Genomic DNA, 18,419 nt, shown 5'->3' on the forward strand with positions numbered 1-18,419 from the left:
CAGTGTAATGAGTTGTGGGCACATAGTAACACTTCTATATATGATGCCGGTGTAATGAGTTGTGGGCACATAGTAACACTTCTATATATGATGCCAGTGTAATGAGTTGTGGGCACATAGTAACACTTCTATATATGATGCCGCTGTAATGAGTTGTGGGCACATAGTAACACTTCTATATATGATGCCAGTGTAATGAGTTGTCGACATATAGTAACACTTCTATATATGATGCCAGTGTAATGAGTTGTCGACATATAGTAACACTTCTATATATGATGCTGGTGTAATGAGTTGTGGGCACATAGTAACACTTCTATATATGATGCCAGTGTAATGAGTTGTGGGCACATAGTAACACTTCTATATATGATGCCAGTGTAATGAGTTGTGGGCACATAGTAACACTTCTATATATGATGCCAGTGTAATGAGTTGTGGACATATAGTAACACTTCTATATATGATGCCAGTGTAATGAGTTGTGGGCACATAGTAACACGTCTATATATGATGCCGGTGTAATGAGTTGTGGGCACATAGTAACACTTCTATATATGATGCCGGTGTAATGAGTTGTGGGCACATAGTAACACTTCTATATATGATGCTGGTGTAATGAGTTGTGGGCACATAGTAACACTTCTATATATGATGCCAGTGTAATGAGTTGTGGGCACATAGTAACACTTCTATATATGATGCCGGTGTAATGAGTTGTGGGCACATAGTAACACTTCTATATATGATGGCAGTGTAATGAGTTGTGGGCACATAGTAACACTTCTATATATGATGCCGCTGTAATGAGTTGTGGGCACATAGTAACACTTCTATATATGATGCCGGTGTAATGAGTTATGGGCACATAGTAACACTTCTATATATGATGCCAGTGTAATGAGTTGTGGGCACATAGTAACACTTCTATATATGATGCCAGTGTAATGAGTTGTGGGCACATAGTAACACTTCTATATATGATGCCAGTGTAATGAGTTGTGGGCACATAGTAACACTTCTATATATGATGCCAGTGTAATGAGTTGTGGGCACATAGTAACACTTCTATATATGATGCCGGTGTAATGAGTTGTGGGCACATAGTAACACTTCTATATATGATGGCAGTGTAATGAGTTGTGGGCACATAGTAACACTTCTATATATGATGCCGCTGTAATGAGTTGTGGGCACATAGTAACACTTCTATATATGATGCCGGTGTAATGAGTTGTGGGCACATAGTAACACGTCTATATATGATGCCAGTGTAATGAGTTGTGGGCACATAGTAACACTTCTATATATGATGCCGCTGTAATGAGTTGTGGGCACATAGTAACACGTCTATATATGATGCCGGTGTAATGAGTTGTGGGCACATAGTAACACTTCTATATATGATGCCAGTGTAATGAGTTGTGGGCACATAGTAACACTTCTATATATGATGCCAGTGTAATGAGTTGTGGGCACATAGTAACACTTCTATATATGATGCCAGTGTAATGAGTTGTGGGCACATAGTAACACTTCTATATATGATGCCGGTGTAATGAGTTGTGGGCACATAGTAACACTTCTATATATGATGGCAGTGTAATGAGTTGTGGGCACATAGTAACACTTCTATATATGATGCCAGTGTAATGAGTTGTGGACATATAGTAACACTTCTATATATGATGCCGGTGTAATGAGTTGTGGGCACATAGTAACACTTCTATATATGATGCCGGTGTAATGAGTTATGGGCACATAGTAACACTTCTATATATGATGCCGCTGTAATGAGTTGTGGGCACATAGTAACACTTCTATATATGATGCCGATGTAATGAGTTATGGGCACATAGTAACACTTCTATATATGATGCCAGTGTAATGAGTTGTGGGCTCATAGTAACACTTCTATATATGATGCCGGTGTAATGAGTTGTGGGCACATAGTAACACTTCTATATATGATGCCAGTGTAATGAGTTGTGGGCACATAGTAACACTTCTATATATGATGCCGGTGTAATGAGTTGTGGGCACATAGTAACACGTCTATATATGATGCCAGTGTAATGAGTTGTGGGCACATAGTAACACTTCTATATATGATGCCGCTGTAATGAGTTGTGGGCACATAGTAACACTTCTATATATGATGCCGGTGTAATGAGTTGTGGGCACATAGTAACACTTCTATATATGATGCCAGTGTAATGAGTTGTGGGCACATAGTAACACTTCTATATATGATGCCAGTGTAATGAGTTGTGGGCACATAGTAACACTTCTATATATGATGCCGCTGTAATGAGTTGTGGGCACATAGTAACACTTCTATATATGATGCCGGTGTAATGAGTTGTGGGCACATAGTAACACGTCTATATATGATGCCAGTGTAATGAGTTGTGGGCACATAGTAACACTTCTATATATGATGCCGGTGTAATGAGTTGTGGACATATAGTAACACTTATATATATGATGCCGCTGTAATGAGTTGTGGGCACATAGTAACACTTCTATATATGATGCCGGTGTAATGAGTTGTGGGCACATAGTAACACGTCTATATATGATGCCAGTGTAATGAGTTGTGGGCACATAGTAACACTTCTATATATGATGCCGGTGTAATGAGTTGTGGGCACATAGTAACACTTCTATATATGATGCCAGTGTAATGAGTTGTGGGCACATAGTAACACTTCTATATATGATGCCGGTGTAATGAGTTGTGGGCACATAGTAACACTTCTATATATGATGCCAGTGTAATGAGTTGTGGGCACATAGTAACACTTCTATATATGATGCCGCTGTAATGAGTTGTGGGCACATAGTAACACTTCTATATATGATGCCAGTGTAATAAGTTGTCGACATATAGTAACACTTCTATATATGATGCTGGTGTAATGAGTTGTGGGCACATAGTAACACTTCTATATATGATGCCAGTGTAATGAGTTGTGGGCACATAGTAACACTTCAATATATGATGCCAGTGTAATGAGTTGTGGGCACATAGTAACACTTCTATATATGATGCCGGTGTAATGAGTTGTGGGCACATAGTAACACTTCTATATATGATGCCGGTGTAATGAGTTATGGGCACATAGTAACACTTCTATATATGATGCCAGTGTAATGAGTTGTGGGCACATAGTAACACTTCTATATATGATGCCAGTGTAATGAGTTGTGGGCACATAGTAACACTTCTATATATGATGCCAGTGTAATGAGTTGTGGGCACATAGTAACACTTCTATATATGATGCCAGTGTAATGAGTTGTGGGCACATAGTAACACTTCTATATATGATGCCAGTGTAATGAGTTGTGGGCACATAGTAACACTTCTATATATGATGCCGGTGTAATGAGTTGTGGGCACATAGTAACACTTCTATATATGATGCCGGTGTAATGAGTTGTGGGCACATAGTAACACTTCTATATATGATGCCAGTGTAATGAGTTGTGGGCACATAGTAACACTTCTATATATGATGCCAGTGTAATGAGTTGTGGGCACATAGTAACACTTCTATATATGATGCCAGTGTAATGAGTTGTGGGCACATAGTAACACTTCTATATATGATGCCGGTGTAATGAGTTGTGGGCACATAGTAACACTTCTATATATGATGCCGGTGTAATGAGTTGTGGGCACATGGTAACACTTCTATATATGATGCCGGTGTAATGAGTTGTGGGCACATAGTAACACTTCTATATATGATGCCGGTGTAATGAGTTGTGGGCACATAGTAACACTTCTATATATGATGCCAGTGTAATGAGTTGTGGGCACATAGTAACACTTCTATATATGATGCCAGTGTAATGAGTTGTGGGCACATAGTAACACTTCTATATATGATGCCAGTGTAATGAGTTGTGGGCACATAGTAACACTTCTATATATGATGCCGCTGTAATGAGTTGTGGGCACATAGTAACACTTCTATATATGATGCCGGTGTAATGAGTTGTGGGCATATAGTAACACGTCTATATATGATGCCAGTGTAATGAGTTGTGGGCACATAGTAACACTTCTATATATGATGCCGCTGTAATGAGTTGTGGGCACATAGTAACACTTCTATATATGACGCCGGTGTAATGAGTTGTGGGCACATAGTAACACTTCTATATATGATGCCAGTGTAATGAGTTGTGGGCACATAGTAACACTTCTATATATGATGCCGGTGTAATGAGTTGTGGGCACATAGTAACACTTCTATATATGATGCCAGTGTAATGAGTTGTGGGCACATAGTAACACTTCTATATATGATGCCGCTGTAATGAGTTGTGGGCACATAGTAACACTTCTATATATGATGCCAGTGTAATGAGTTGTGGGCACATAGTAACACTTCTATATATGATGTCAGTGTAATGAGTTGTGGGCACATAGTAACACTTCTATATATGATGCCAGTGTAATGAGTTGTGGGCACATAGTAACACTTCTATATATGATGCCGGTGTAATGAGTTGTGGGCACATAGTAACACTTCTATATATGATGCCAGTGTAATGAGTTGTGGGCACATAGTAACACTTCTATATATGATGCCGGTGTAATGAGTTGTGGGCACATAGTAACACTTCTATATATGATGCCAGTGTAATGAGTTGTGGGCACATAGTAACACTTCTATATATGATGCCAGTGTAATGAGTTGTGGGCACATAGTAACACTTCTATATATGATGCCAGTGTAATGAGTTGTGGGCACATAGTAACACTTCTATATATGATGCCAGTGTAATGAGTTGTGGGCACATAGTAACACTTCTATATATGACGCCGGTGTAATGAGTTGTGGGCACATAGTAACACTTCTATATATGATGCCGCTGTAATGAGTTGTGGGCACATAGTAACACTTCTATATATGACGCCGGTGTAATGAGTTGTGGGCACATAGTAACACTTCTATATATGATGCCAGTGTAATGAGTTGTGGGCACATAGTAACACTTCTATATATGATGCCGGTGTAATGAGTTGTGGGCACATAGTAACACTTCTATATATGATGCCAGTGTAATGAGTTGTGGGCACATAGTAACACTTCTATATATGATGCCGGTGTAATGAGTTGTGGGCACATAGTAACACTTCTATATATGATGCCGGTGTAATGAGTTGTGGGCACAGAGTAACACTTCTATATATGATGCCGGTGTAATGAGTTGTGGGCACATAGTAACACTTCTATATATGATGCCAGTGTAATGAGTTGTGGGCACATAGTAACACTTCTATATATGATGCCGCTGTAATGAGTTGTGGGCACATAGTAACACTTCTATATATGATGCCGCTGTAATGAGTTGTAGACATATAGTAACACTTCTATATATGATGCCAGTGTAATGAGTTGTGGGCACATAGTAACACTTCTATATATGATGCCAGTGTAATGAGTTGTCGACATATAGTAACACTTCTATATATGATGCCAGTGTAATGAGTTGTGGGCACATAGTAACACTTCTATATATGATGCCAGTGTAATGAGTTGTGGGCACATAGTAACACTTCTATATATGATGCTGGTGTAATGAGTTGTGGGCACATAGTAACACTTCTATATATGATGCCGGTGTAATGAGTTGTGGGCACATAGTAACACTTCTATATATGATGCCAGTGTAATGAGTTGTGGGCACATAGTAACACTTCTATATATGATGCCAGTGTAATGAGTTGTCGACATATAGTAACACTTCTATATATGATGCCGGTGTAATGAGTTGTGGGCACATAGTAACACTTCTATATATGATGCCGGTGTAATGAGTTGTGGGCACATAGTAACACTTCTATATATGATGCCGGTGTAATGAGTTGTGGGCACATAGTAACACTTCTATATATGATGCCCGTGTAATGAGTTGTGGGCACATAGTAACACTTCTATATATGATGCCAGTGTAATGAGTTGTGGGCATATAGTAACACTTCTATATATGATGCCGGTGTAATGAGTTGTGGGCACATAGTAACACTTCTATATATGATGCCAGTGTAATGAGTTGTGGGCACATAGTAACACTTCTATATATGATGCCGGTGTAATGAGTTGTGGGCACATAGTAACACGTCTATATATGATGCCGGTGTAATGAGTTGTGGGCACATAGTAACACTTCTATATATGATGCCGGTGTAATGAGTTGTGGGCACATAGTAACACTTCTATATATGATGCCGCTGTAATGAGTTGTGGGCACATAGTAACACTTCTATATATGACGCCGGTGTAATGAGTTGTGGGCACATAGTAACACTTCTATATATGATGCCAGTGTAATGAGTTGTGGGCACATAGTAACACTTCTATATATGATGCCGGTGTAATGAGTTGTGGGCACATAGTAACACTTCTATATATGATGCCAGTGTAATGAGTTGTGGGCACATAGTAACACTTCTATATATGATGCCGCTGTAATGAGTTGTGGGCACATAGTAACACTTCTATATATGATGCCAGTGTAATGAGTTGTGGGCACATAGTAACACTTCTATATATGATGCCAGTGTAATGAGTTGTGGGCACATAGTAACACTTCTATATATGATGCCAGTGTAATGAGTTGTGGGCACATAGTAACACTTCTATATATGATGCCGGTGTAATGAGTTGTGGGCACATAGTAACACTTCTATATATGATGCCAGTGTAATGAGTTGTGGGCACATAGTAACACTTCTATATATGATGCCGGTGTAATGAGTTGTGGGCACATAGTAACACTTCTATATATGATGCCAGTGTAATGAGTTGTGGGCACATAGTAACACTTCTATATATGATGCCAGTGTAATGAGTTGTGGGCACATAGTAACACTTCTATATATGATGCCAGTGTAATGAGTTGTGGGCACATAGTAACACTTCTATATATGATGCCGCTGTAATGAGTTGTGGGCACATAGTAACACTTCTATATATGATGCCAGTGTAATGAGTTGTGGGCACATAGTAACACTTCTATATATGATGCCAGTGTAATGAGTTGTGGGCACATAGTAACACTTCTATATATGATGCCAGTGTAATGAGTTGTGGGCACATAGTAACACTTCTATATATGATGCCAGTGTAATGAGTTGTGGGCACATAGTAACACTTCTATATATGATGCCAGTGTAATGAGTTGTGGGCACATAGTAACACTTCTATATATGATGCCAGTGTAATGAGTTGTGGGCACATAGTAACACTTCTATATATGATGCCGGTGTAATGAGTTGTGGGCATATAGTAACACGTCTATATATGATGCCAGTGTAATGAGTTGTGGGCACATAGTAACACTTCTATATATGATGCCGCTGTAATGAGTTGTGGGCACATAGTAACACTTCTATATATGACGCCGGTGTAATGAGTTGTGGGCACATAGTAACACTTCTATATATGATGCCAGTGTAATGAGTTGTGGGCACATAGTAACACTTCTATATATGATGCCGGTGTAATGAGTTGTGGGCACATAGTAACACTTCTATATATGATGCCAGTGTAATGAGTTGTGGGCACATAGTAACACTTCTATATATGATGCCGGTGTAATGAGTTGTGGGCACATAGTAACACTTCTATATATGATGCCGGTGTAATGAGTTGTGGGCACATAGTAACACTTCTATATATGATGGCAGTGTAATGAGTTGTGGGCACATAGTAACACTTCTATATATGATGCCGCTGTAATGAGTTGTGGGCACATAGTAACACTTCTATATATGATGCCAGTGTAATGAGTTGTGGGCACATAGTAACACTTCTATATATGATGCCAGTGTAATGAGTTGTGGGCACATAGTAACACTTCTATATATGACGCCGGTGTAATGAGTTGTGGGCACATAGTAACACTTCTATATATGATGCCAGTGTAATGAGTTGTGGGCACATAGTAACACTTCTATATATGATGCCGGTGTAATGAGTTGTGGGCACATAGTAACACTTCTATATATGATGCCAGTGTAATGAGTTGTGGGCACATAGTAACACTTCTATATATGATGCCGGTGTAATGAGTTGTGGGCACATAGTAACACTTCTATATATGATGCCGGTGTAATGAGTTGTGGGCACAGAGTAACACTTCTATATATGATGCCGGTGTAATGAGTTGTGGGCACATAGTAACACTTCTATATATGATGCCAGTGTAATGAGTTGTGGGCACATAGTAACACTTCTATATATGATGCCGCTGTAATGAGTTGTGGGCACATAGTAACACTTCTATATATGATGCCGCTGTAATGAGTTGTAGACATATAGTAACACTTCTATATATGATGCCGGTGTAATGAGTTGTGGGCACATAGTAACACTTCTATATATGATGCCGGTGTAATGAGTTGTGGGCACATAGTAACACTTCTATATATGATGCCGGTGTAATGAGTTGTGGGCACATAGTAACACTTCTATATATGATGCTGGTGTAATGAGTTGTGGGCACATAGTAACACTTCTATATATGATGCCGGTGTAATGAGTTGTGGGCACATAGTAACACTTCTATATATGATGCCAGTGTAATGAGTTGTGGGCACATAGTAACACTTCTATATATGATGCCAGTGTAATGAGTTGTCGACATATAGTAACACTTCTATATATGATGCCGGTGTAATGAGTTGTGGGCACATAGTAACACTTCTATATATGATGCCGGTGTAATGAGTTGTGGGCACATAGTAACACTTCTATATATGATGCCGGTGTAATGAGTTGTGGGCACATAGTAACACGTCTATATATGATGCCAGTGTAATGAGTTGTGGGCACATAGTAACACTTCTATATATGATGCCGCTGTAATGAGTTGTGGGCACATAGTAACACTTCTATATATGATGCCAGTGTAATGAGTTGTGGGCACATAGTAACACTTCTATATATGATGCCGGTGTAATGAGTTGTGGGCACATAGTAACACTTCTATATATGATGCCGGTGTAATGAGTTGTGGGCACATAGTAACACTTCTATATATGATGCCAGTGTAATGAGTTGTGGGCACATAGTAACACTTCTATATATGATGCCGCTGTAATGAGTTGTGGGCACATAGTAACACTTCTATATATGATGCCAGTGTAATGAGTTGTGGGCACATAGTAACACTTATAAATATGATGCCAGACTGAGTAATAAGGGGTGAGCAGCCTGTCTATGCTAATACACATACAACTATATATTTTATAAAACTCTGGAAAGTCCAGAAAAAAATCTACATATGTCAATAAAGATAGAAATCCATTCTCTCTGCTTATCACTGTGTCAATGCACCTACACCCGGGTCCAAGATAATATTGTCTCAGTAATTCAGTAAGGACATTTATCTGTCTGCAACATTTCTAAAAATGGAGGTTTGCAAAATACAACAATATTACAAAAGCTAATAAAAATAAAAGAATGTAAAAATCAGACAAGACCCTACCATAACAAAGCCTATAAAGAGCTTAACCAAGGAACTGCCAGCAGCATGACATTCACATATATGATCCACACACATGCATGATCTATTCACATACATGATCTATTCACATACATGATCAATACACATCTATGATACAAACATACATGTAGGTAGAAATGACAACATTACTACGTCCATGTAGCAGCAAAAATGGCCATAAATAGCCCCGGCTGTGTACGTCAGTCTCGATGCAATTCTTCCCCACACATAATAATAGATATATAACATGACGCTATACGGCAGGAGTCACTGACTGGATTTTCTTGGACATCACCCTCCTTACCTTATTCCCACCTAGTATGAAATAATAGGCAGTGGGGCAGTGTGTGCCCGGGATGAGGTGGGGATTAGGAGGTGGGCGCTGATGATGATGATTTACACTGGGGTACTGCCAGCTGCATCACTCACCTCCACAAGGACTCTCCTCCCTGGTGCTGTGTGCCGGGGATGATTGGCAGTGAGCGGCGATGTCTGCTGCCCCTTCCCCTCTGACGTTGCCGCGCACTGCCCCCCACCCCCCACGTAATGTATCGCCGCACGTCTGCACAGACCTGTCACATACTGTATACTTATATAATCCCCTGCCTCCAATACTGCTCATGTATACAGTATATATTATACCCTGCCTCATATATACTGTATATATTATCCTCTGCCTCATACACTGCTCATGTATACTGTATATATTATACCCTGCCTCATAGACTGCTCATGTATACAGTATATATTATACCCTGCCTCATACACTGCTCATGTATACTGTATATATTATACCCTGCCTCATAGACTGCTCATGTATACTGTATATATTATACCCTGCCTCATACACTGCTCATGTATACTGTATATATTATACCCTGCCTCATACACTGCTCATGTATACAGTATATATTATACCCTGCCTCATATATACTATATATATATTATACCCTGCCTTATACACTGCTCATGTATACTGTATATATTATACCCTGCCTCATACCCTGCTCATATATACTGTATATATTATACCCTGCCTCATATATACTGTATATATTATACCCTGCCTCATATCCTGCTCATATATACTGTATATATTATACCCTGCCTCATATATACTGTATATATTATACCCTGCCTCATACACTGCTCATGTATACAGTATATATATTATACCCTCCTCATATATACTGTTTATATTATATCGTGCCTCATACCGTTCATATATACTGTATATATTATACCCTGCCTCATACACTGCTCATGTATACTGTATATATTATACCCTGCCTCATATATACTGTATATATTATACCCTGCCTCATACACTGCTCATGTATACTGTATATATTATACCCTGCCTCATATATACTGTATATATTATACCCTGCCTCATATCCTGCTCATATATACTGTATATATTAGGGATGCACGGTGCATCGAAACTTCGATACTGTTTCGATAGCGTGCACCCCCAAACGGTTCGACACCGTTATTTCATGTATTTCGATACTAAGCTGTGCCGCCGCACAGCTAAGTATAGTAACACATGAATGTACGAGAGCAGCTGTGTGATACAGCCATTGCCCCACTCCTGAGTCCTGACAAGTGCGCGCCGTCAGGATGATGCGGCCAGCGCTGCACTAATGAGTAGCGGCACTGAAGATCGAACATGGCGGGCGGACTGCAAAACACCCCCATGTTCTGTTTTTAGTTCCTGCGCCGCCGCTCATTAGTGCAGCGCCGGGCGCATCACCTCATGCTGACCACGCGCGCACATAATGTCAGGAGCGGGGCAATGGCTGTATTACACAGCCGCAGCCCCGCACTAACGGCTGAGATTAGAGAAACCTCTTATCTCCGCCGTTATTCTCCTGAATGCTACGATCAAAGCTGACCGCAGCATTCAGGGAAAAATGAGAATGGGGGATGCCCCTTGGATCGCAACACAGGAATCCCTGTGACGCGATTGAGGGACATACCATATATGGGCAGACAGCCCAGGGTCCATTGAAGGACCCCAGGGCTGTCTTACCATATTTCCTGTTGTTAGGGCATACTTAGGTATGTCCAAACAACTGCCTGTGTACTATCAGTAATAGCTAATGTACTGACATATAGATATATGCCAGTACATTAAAGTTTAAAAATAAAGTAAAAACATAAAGTAATATTAAATTTAAAAAAATACACATATACTATTTTTACAATAAACATTAAAATAAGTCTCAATACATAAAATATACACATATTCAGTATTGGCGCGGCCGTAATAACCTGCACAACTATTTTTTTGCGTCATTTATGATGTGTACTCTGTAAAAAAATAAGATAAAAACTGCTTTCTATCACTTATTCTGAGGCACGAGGTGCGATGAGTTTAACCTCCATGTGTCTCACATTAATAGTAATTAACCCCATCATGTACCTTACACATTAACCCATTATGACAGAAACATAATGGGTTTAATTACTATTCTGTGAGGCACATTCAAAATTCATCACACCTCGCGCCTCACATCAGAAAATGGAAGAACTTTTTTTTTTATTACTGTTGGCAAAGTATCGTTTTGGTATCGAAATCGCAATACTACACAAAGTATCAGTATCGAAGTCCAAATTCTGGTATCGTGACATCCCTAGTATATATTATACCCTGCCTCATACACTGCTCATATATGCTGTATATATTATACCCTGCCTCATACACTGCTCATATATACTGTATATATTATACTCTGCCTCATATATACTGTATATATTATACCCTGCCACATACACTGCTCATGTATACTGTATATATTATACCCTGCTTCATATATACTGTATATATTATACCCTGCCACATACACTGCTCATGTATACTGTATATATTATACCCTGCCTCATAGACTGCTCATGTATACTGTATATATTATACTCTGCCTCATATATACTGTATATATTATACCCTGCCACATACACTGCTCATGTATACTGTATATATTATACCCTGCCTCATATATACTGTATATATTATACCCTGCCTCATATCCTGCTCATATATACTGTATATATTATACCCTGCCTCATAGACTGCTCATGTATACTGTATATATTATACTCTGCCTCATATATACTGTATATATTATACCCTGCCACATACACTGCTCATGTATACTGTATATATTATACCCTGCCTCATATATATTGGATATATTATTCCCTGCCTCATACACTGCTCATGTATACTGTATATATTATGCCCTGCCTCATATATACGGTATATATTATACCCTGCCACATACACTGCTCATGTATACTGTATATATTATACCCTGCTTCATAGACTGCTCATGTATGCTGTATATATTATACTATGCCCCATATATACTGTATATATTATACCCTGCCTCATGTATACTGTATATATTATACCCTGCCTCATACACTGCTCATGTATACAGTATATATATATTATACCCTGCCTCATACACTGCTCATGTATACTGTATATATTATACCCTGCTTCATAGACTGCTCATGTATGCTGTATATATTACACTATGCCCCATATATACTGTATATATTATACCCTGCCACATACACTGCTTATGTATACAGTATATATTATACCCTGTAAAACAAAAAAAGAAAAATATTTCAGAAATATAACAAGGCACTCTTGGGTTATTGAAAAATTATGAAAGTTATTTTATTTTTAAACTCCAAATATTTTTGAAAATATAAATATATTCACACAAATTGAAAAGTTTTTTTCTCCTGGCCAGGAAAAGGTTACATACAGATGGAAATTACCTCCTATACACTGATTATATTGCTTGTAAATAGATAACATTAATGTATACATATATTTCCCCCCACAAGATTGGGGTCAATAGCATAGACCGAAAAACACCGCTGGGTTGCATTCACACTTGCGGTTTTTCTCTATATAAATTTTTTTATCCTCAAAATGGCAAAAGTTCCTGTTGAAGAATCTTGGTAATGAATTTATAAGGAAAGCTTTCCTATATGTAATAGTTCCTTTCATAGGAATGTGGCCATCATGCAGTAAAGAGATTATATTTACGATGTGTGTGACTCTCGTTCTTCCCTTTCAAAGTCAGATCTTTTCTAGGGAATCAGGGGTAACCAGCAGTCTATTCTTAGACCATTACGGTCTTTATGCATTCCTCCCGATCCCTACCGTTATCCCAGAAAACGCCGTTTTTCGATGATTTTATACGGCAATTCTTACTTCCATTATCCACATGGTTTTTTACCTCTGGTCATCCGAAGTGCACCGGGAAGACACGTGGAAAGACGGCAGGCTCAGCTGAAAGCTCCAATGGCTCTCACCAGGTGATTTCCAGCCCATGTGCTCATATATTCTTTTAAGCCTTTGGATTTAGTTTCCAGTCAGAAGCCTCTTGCTTCTCCGATGTGCAGGGTCGTGCACGTATACTGTCGAGTGACCCTGCACATCGGAGAAGCAAGAGGCTTCTGACTGGAAACTAAATCCAAAGGCTTAAAAGAATATATGAGCACATGGGCTGGAAATCACCTGGTGAGAGCCATTGGAGCTTTCAGCTGAGCCTGCCGTCTTTCCACGTGTCTTCCCGGTGCACTTCGGATGACCAGAGGTAAAAAACCATGTGGATAATGGAAGTAAGAATTTCCGTATAAAATCATAGAAAAACGGCGTTTTCTGGGATAACGGTAGGGATCGGGAGGAATGCATAAAGACCGTAATGGTCTAAGAATAGACTGCTGGTTACCCCTGATTCCCTAGAAAAGATCTGACTTTGAAAGGGAAGAACGAGAGTCACACACATCGTAAATATAATCTCTTTACTGCATGATGGCCACATTCCTATGAAAGGAACTATTACATATAGGAAAGCTTTCCTTATAAATTCATTACCAAGATTCTTGAACAGGAACTTTTGCCATTTTGAGGATAAAAAAATTTATATAGAGAAAAACTGCAAGTGTGAATGCAACCCAGCGGTGTTTTTCGGTCTATGCTATTGACCCCAATGTTGTGGGGGGAAATATATGTATACATTAATGTTATCTATTTACAAGCAATACAATCAGTGTATAGGAGGTAATTTCCATCTGTATGTAACCTTTTCCTGGCCAGGAGAAAAAAACTTTTCAATTTGTGTGAATATATTTATATTTTCAAAAATATTTGGAGTTTAAAAATAAAATAACTTTCATAATTTTTCAATAACCCAAGAGTGCCTTGTTATATTTCTGAAATATTTTTATTTTTTTGTTTTACAGGGTATAATATATACTGTATACATAAGCAGTGTATTTGGCAGGGTATAATATATACAGTATATATGGGGCATAGTATTCATTTTTTAGGTTTTCTATTAGGTATGGTTTATATTAACCTAATTTTGTTCTATATATATTATACCCTGCCTCATATATACTGTATATATTATACCCTGCCTCATACACTGCTTATGTATACAGTATATATTATACCCGGCCTCATATTTATTGTATATATCATACCCTCCCTCATACACTGCTCATGTATACTGTATATATTGTACCCTGCCTCATACACTGCTTATGTATACAGTATATATTATACCCGGCCTCATATTTATTGTATATATCATACCCTCCCTCATACACTGCTCATGTATACTGTATATATTATACCCTGCCTCATACACTGCTCATATATACTGTATATATTATACCCTGCCTCATACAAATCTCATGTATTCTGTATATATTATACCCTGCCTCATACCCTGCTCATATATACTGTATATATTATACCCTGCCTCATACAAATCTCATGTATTCTGTATATATTATACCCTGCCTCATACACTGCTCTTGTATACAGTATATATTATACCCTGCCTCATATATACTGTATATATTATACCCTGCCTCATACCCTGCTCATATATACTGTATATATTATACCCTGCCTCATACACTACCCATGTATACTGTATATATTATACCCTGCCTCATAGACTGCTCATTTATACTGTATATATTATACTCTGCCTCATACACTGCTCAAATATACTGTATATATTATCCTCTGCCTCATAGACTGCTCATGCATACTGTATATATTATACCCTGCCTCATACCCTGCTCATATATACTGTATATATTATACCCTGCCTCATACACTACCCGTGTATACTGTATATATTATACTCTGCCTCATACACTGCTCAAATATACTGTATATATTATCCTCTGCCTCATAGACTGCTCATGCATAGTGTATGTATTATACCCTGCCTCATACACTGCTCATGTATACTGTATATATTATTACCTGCGTCATAGACTGCTCTTGTATACTGTATATATTATATCCTGCCTCATACATTGCTCATGTATACTGTATATATTATACCCTGCCTCATAGACTGCCCACGTATACTGTATATGTTATACCCTGCCTCATGCACATCTCATGTATACTGTATATATTATACCCTGCCTCATACACTGCTCATGTATATTGTATTGGGCCGGCTGCCGTTTTATGTGGGTCCTTGGGCGACACAGACTTAGTAGGCCCCATTGCGGGGGAACTCACGGCGGCAGTAAAATGGCAGAAAACTTCACTTTGTACCTCCATATAGATGTTAGGCCCTGTTTATGCCCCCATATAGAAGTTAGGCCCCCAGTTTGTACCCTCATAAATTTAGATAGTAGTAGATAGTGCCACACAGCCCACCTCCCAGGTAGTGCCACACAGCCCCCCTCCCAGGTAGTGCCACACAGCCCCCCTCCCTGGTAGTGCCACAAAGCCCCCCTACCTGTAGGTAGCGCCTTTGGGTCTCCCTCTAGCAGTGGAATCCCCAGCCAGAGCATTGCCTATGCTATGGCTAGGGATTCCGTTTCAGTAGAAGCCCCTGACGTCACTGTCCATATATGGACAGTAAACGAAAAAAGGAAAAGGAAGCAGCACTCCAGCAAAGATTTCAAGAATCCAGATTTCTTCTCCCATATGTGAAACAAAGATGCATGGCCGGCCTACCAGTGCGGTCGCACAGGGCGCCAGCTGCCACACTGCAAGAGGGGCGCCAGCGGGTGTGTGTATCCCCGCGCCATTGCAACTACCAGCGGGTCAGGTGCCACTCGCTAACTACACCCAGGGCCGGCCTTAGGCAGTCGCCTTTCTGCCCGGGCGCTTCTTCAATTAGTGGCTGTCGCTACCGCTGTAGCAGCCATAGCGGCTGCTAGCAGCGACACCGGGCATGAGGGCGGTTGCGCAGCTAGCAGCCGCTGGGGCAGCTATAGCAGTAGCGACGGCACTATAGCAGAGAAGGGAGGTATCTCCCTGCTCTGCTATTTACTAGCGACACTGTAGCTCCCTGAAGGAGCGGAATCCCCATGTGGCCAGGGATTCCGCTCCTGGAGTGCTCCTTGATGTCTCTGTCCAGATATGGACAGTTACATCAGGGGAAACTCTTGAAGCGGAATCCCCGGGCACAGCGTTGCAGACGCTATGACAGGGGATTCCACTCCAGGAGAAGCCAATGACTTCATGGACACAGACGACAGGAGCTTCTCTTGGAGTGGAATCCCCGGTAACAGCGTCTGCAACGCTGTGGCTGGGGATTCCGCTTCAGGAGTTTCCCCTGATGTCACTGTCCATATATGGACCGAGACATCAAGGAGCGCTCCACACGGGGATTCCGCTCCTTCAGGGAGCTACAGTGGCGCTATCTATGCTGGAAGGGGGGGGGGGGGGTTGCTATCTACAAGGGGGATGTGGCCTGTGTGGCACTACCTACAAAAAAGGACAACTGTGCGTGTGCTCCTGCACTGTTGTCCTTTTTTGAATGTCTATTGCCCACCAGCTATCGGGGACATTTCGCAGTCCTTGCACTACCTAGAAGGGGGCTTTCGGCAGTGTGACACTACCTACCAGGGGGCTGTGGGCTGTGTGGCACTACCAACCAGGGGGCTGTGGACTGTGTGGCACTACCAACCAGGGGGCTGTGTGGCACTCCCTAACATGGGGCTGTGGGCTGTGTGGCACTCCCTACAGGGGGCTGTGTGACGCACTCTACAGGGGTCTGTGTGGCGCTCTTTACAGGGGGCTGTGTGTTGTATTGCACGATCTACAAAAAGGGAGGTTGGGTATTATGGCACTGTCTACAGAGAGGCTGTATGGCAAAATCTACAGGGGGCACTATACTGTGTGGGGGCCACTAAGCGGACATTATACTGTGTAGGGGTACTACAGGTGGCATAATACAAAATACTGTGTCCTTGAAGGGGTTGTAATATATTATTAAATATTATTATTATTATTATTATACTGTATGGGGGGCACTAAATGGACGTCATAATTTTTTTATGGGGCATTTTTATTTAATGATTGGGTGGGGCGCCGAAAGATAATTTTGCACAGGGCGCCATCTATCCTAGGGCCGGCCCTGCAAAGATGATGCATCATCTTTATTTCACATATGGGAGAATAAATCTGGATTCTTCAAATCTTTGCTGGAGTGCTGCTTCCTTTTCCTTTTTTCATTTACATTGTGGGTATCCATCAGTTGGATTCCTGGAAGCTGGCACCCGTATCGACCATGGAGGTCTAGTTCTGCTGTGCGGCACACATTTCTACTTTTTTTCATATATGGACAGTGTTGTCAGGGGCAACCCCAAAGCCATAGTCCCTGTTGTCAGGAGCAGAGCAGTGTCCCAGGCAGAGTTCTAGTAGCGCTCAGGTCAGATGACTAGACTGGTCCACTCCCAGGCTTGCACCGACCCCCTGTCAGAACGCCGCTGCAAGAACTCCTGCCTCCTCCTATCGGTGAGTCACGTCAGGCAGAGCGGAGAGTAGTAGCGGTAGGCAACCGCTACCGCTCTCCACTCTGTCGGCAGTG

The 18,419-nt window shown here is 40.4% G+C and overlaps 1 protein-coding gene across 3 annotated transcripts in view; it reads right to left on the bottom strand.

The window, feature by feature from the left end:
- Positions 1–10,044, bottom strand: part of FAM169A (family with sequence similarity 169 member A) — a 132,218-nt gene extending 122,174 nt beyond the window's left edge. For 2 of the 3 annotated variants that reach the window (XM_075838310.1, XM_075838291.1), the window contains exon 1: positions 9,961–10,044. The gene's annotated coding sequence lies outside the window, so the exon portion shown is untranslated. The other variant, XM_075838300.1, reaches the window with a different exon arrangement.
- Positions 10,045–18,419: the final 8,375 nt, after the last annotated feature.

Source organism: Rhinoderma darwinii, chromosome 1 (assembly GCF_050947455.1).
Source record: "Rhinoderma darwinii isolate aRhiDar2 chromosome 1, aRhiDar2.hap1, whole genome shotgun sequence".
NCBI lineage: Eukaryota > Metazoa > Chordata > Amphibia > Anura > Rhinodermatidae > Rhinoderma > Rhinoderma darwinii.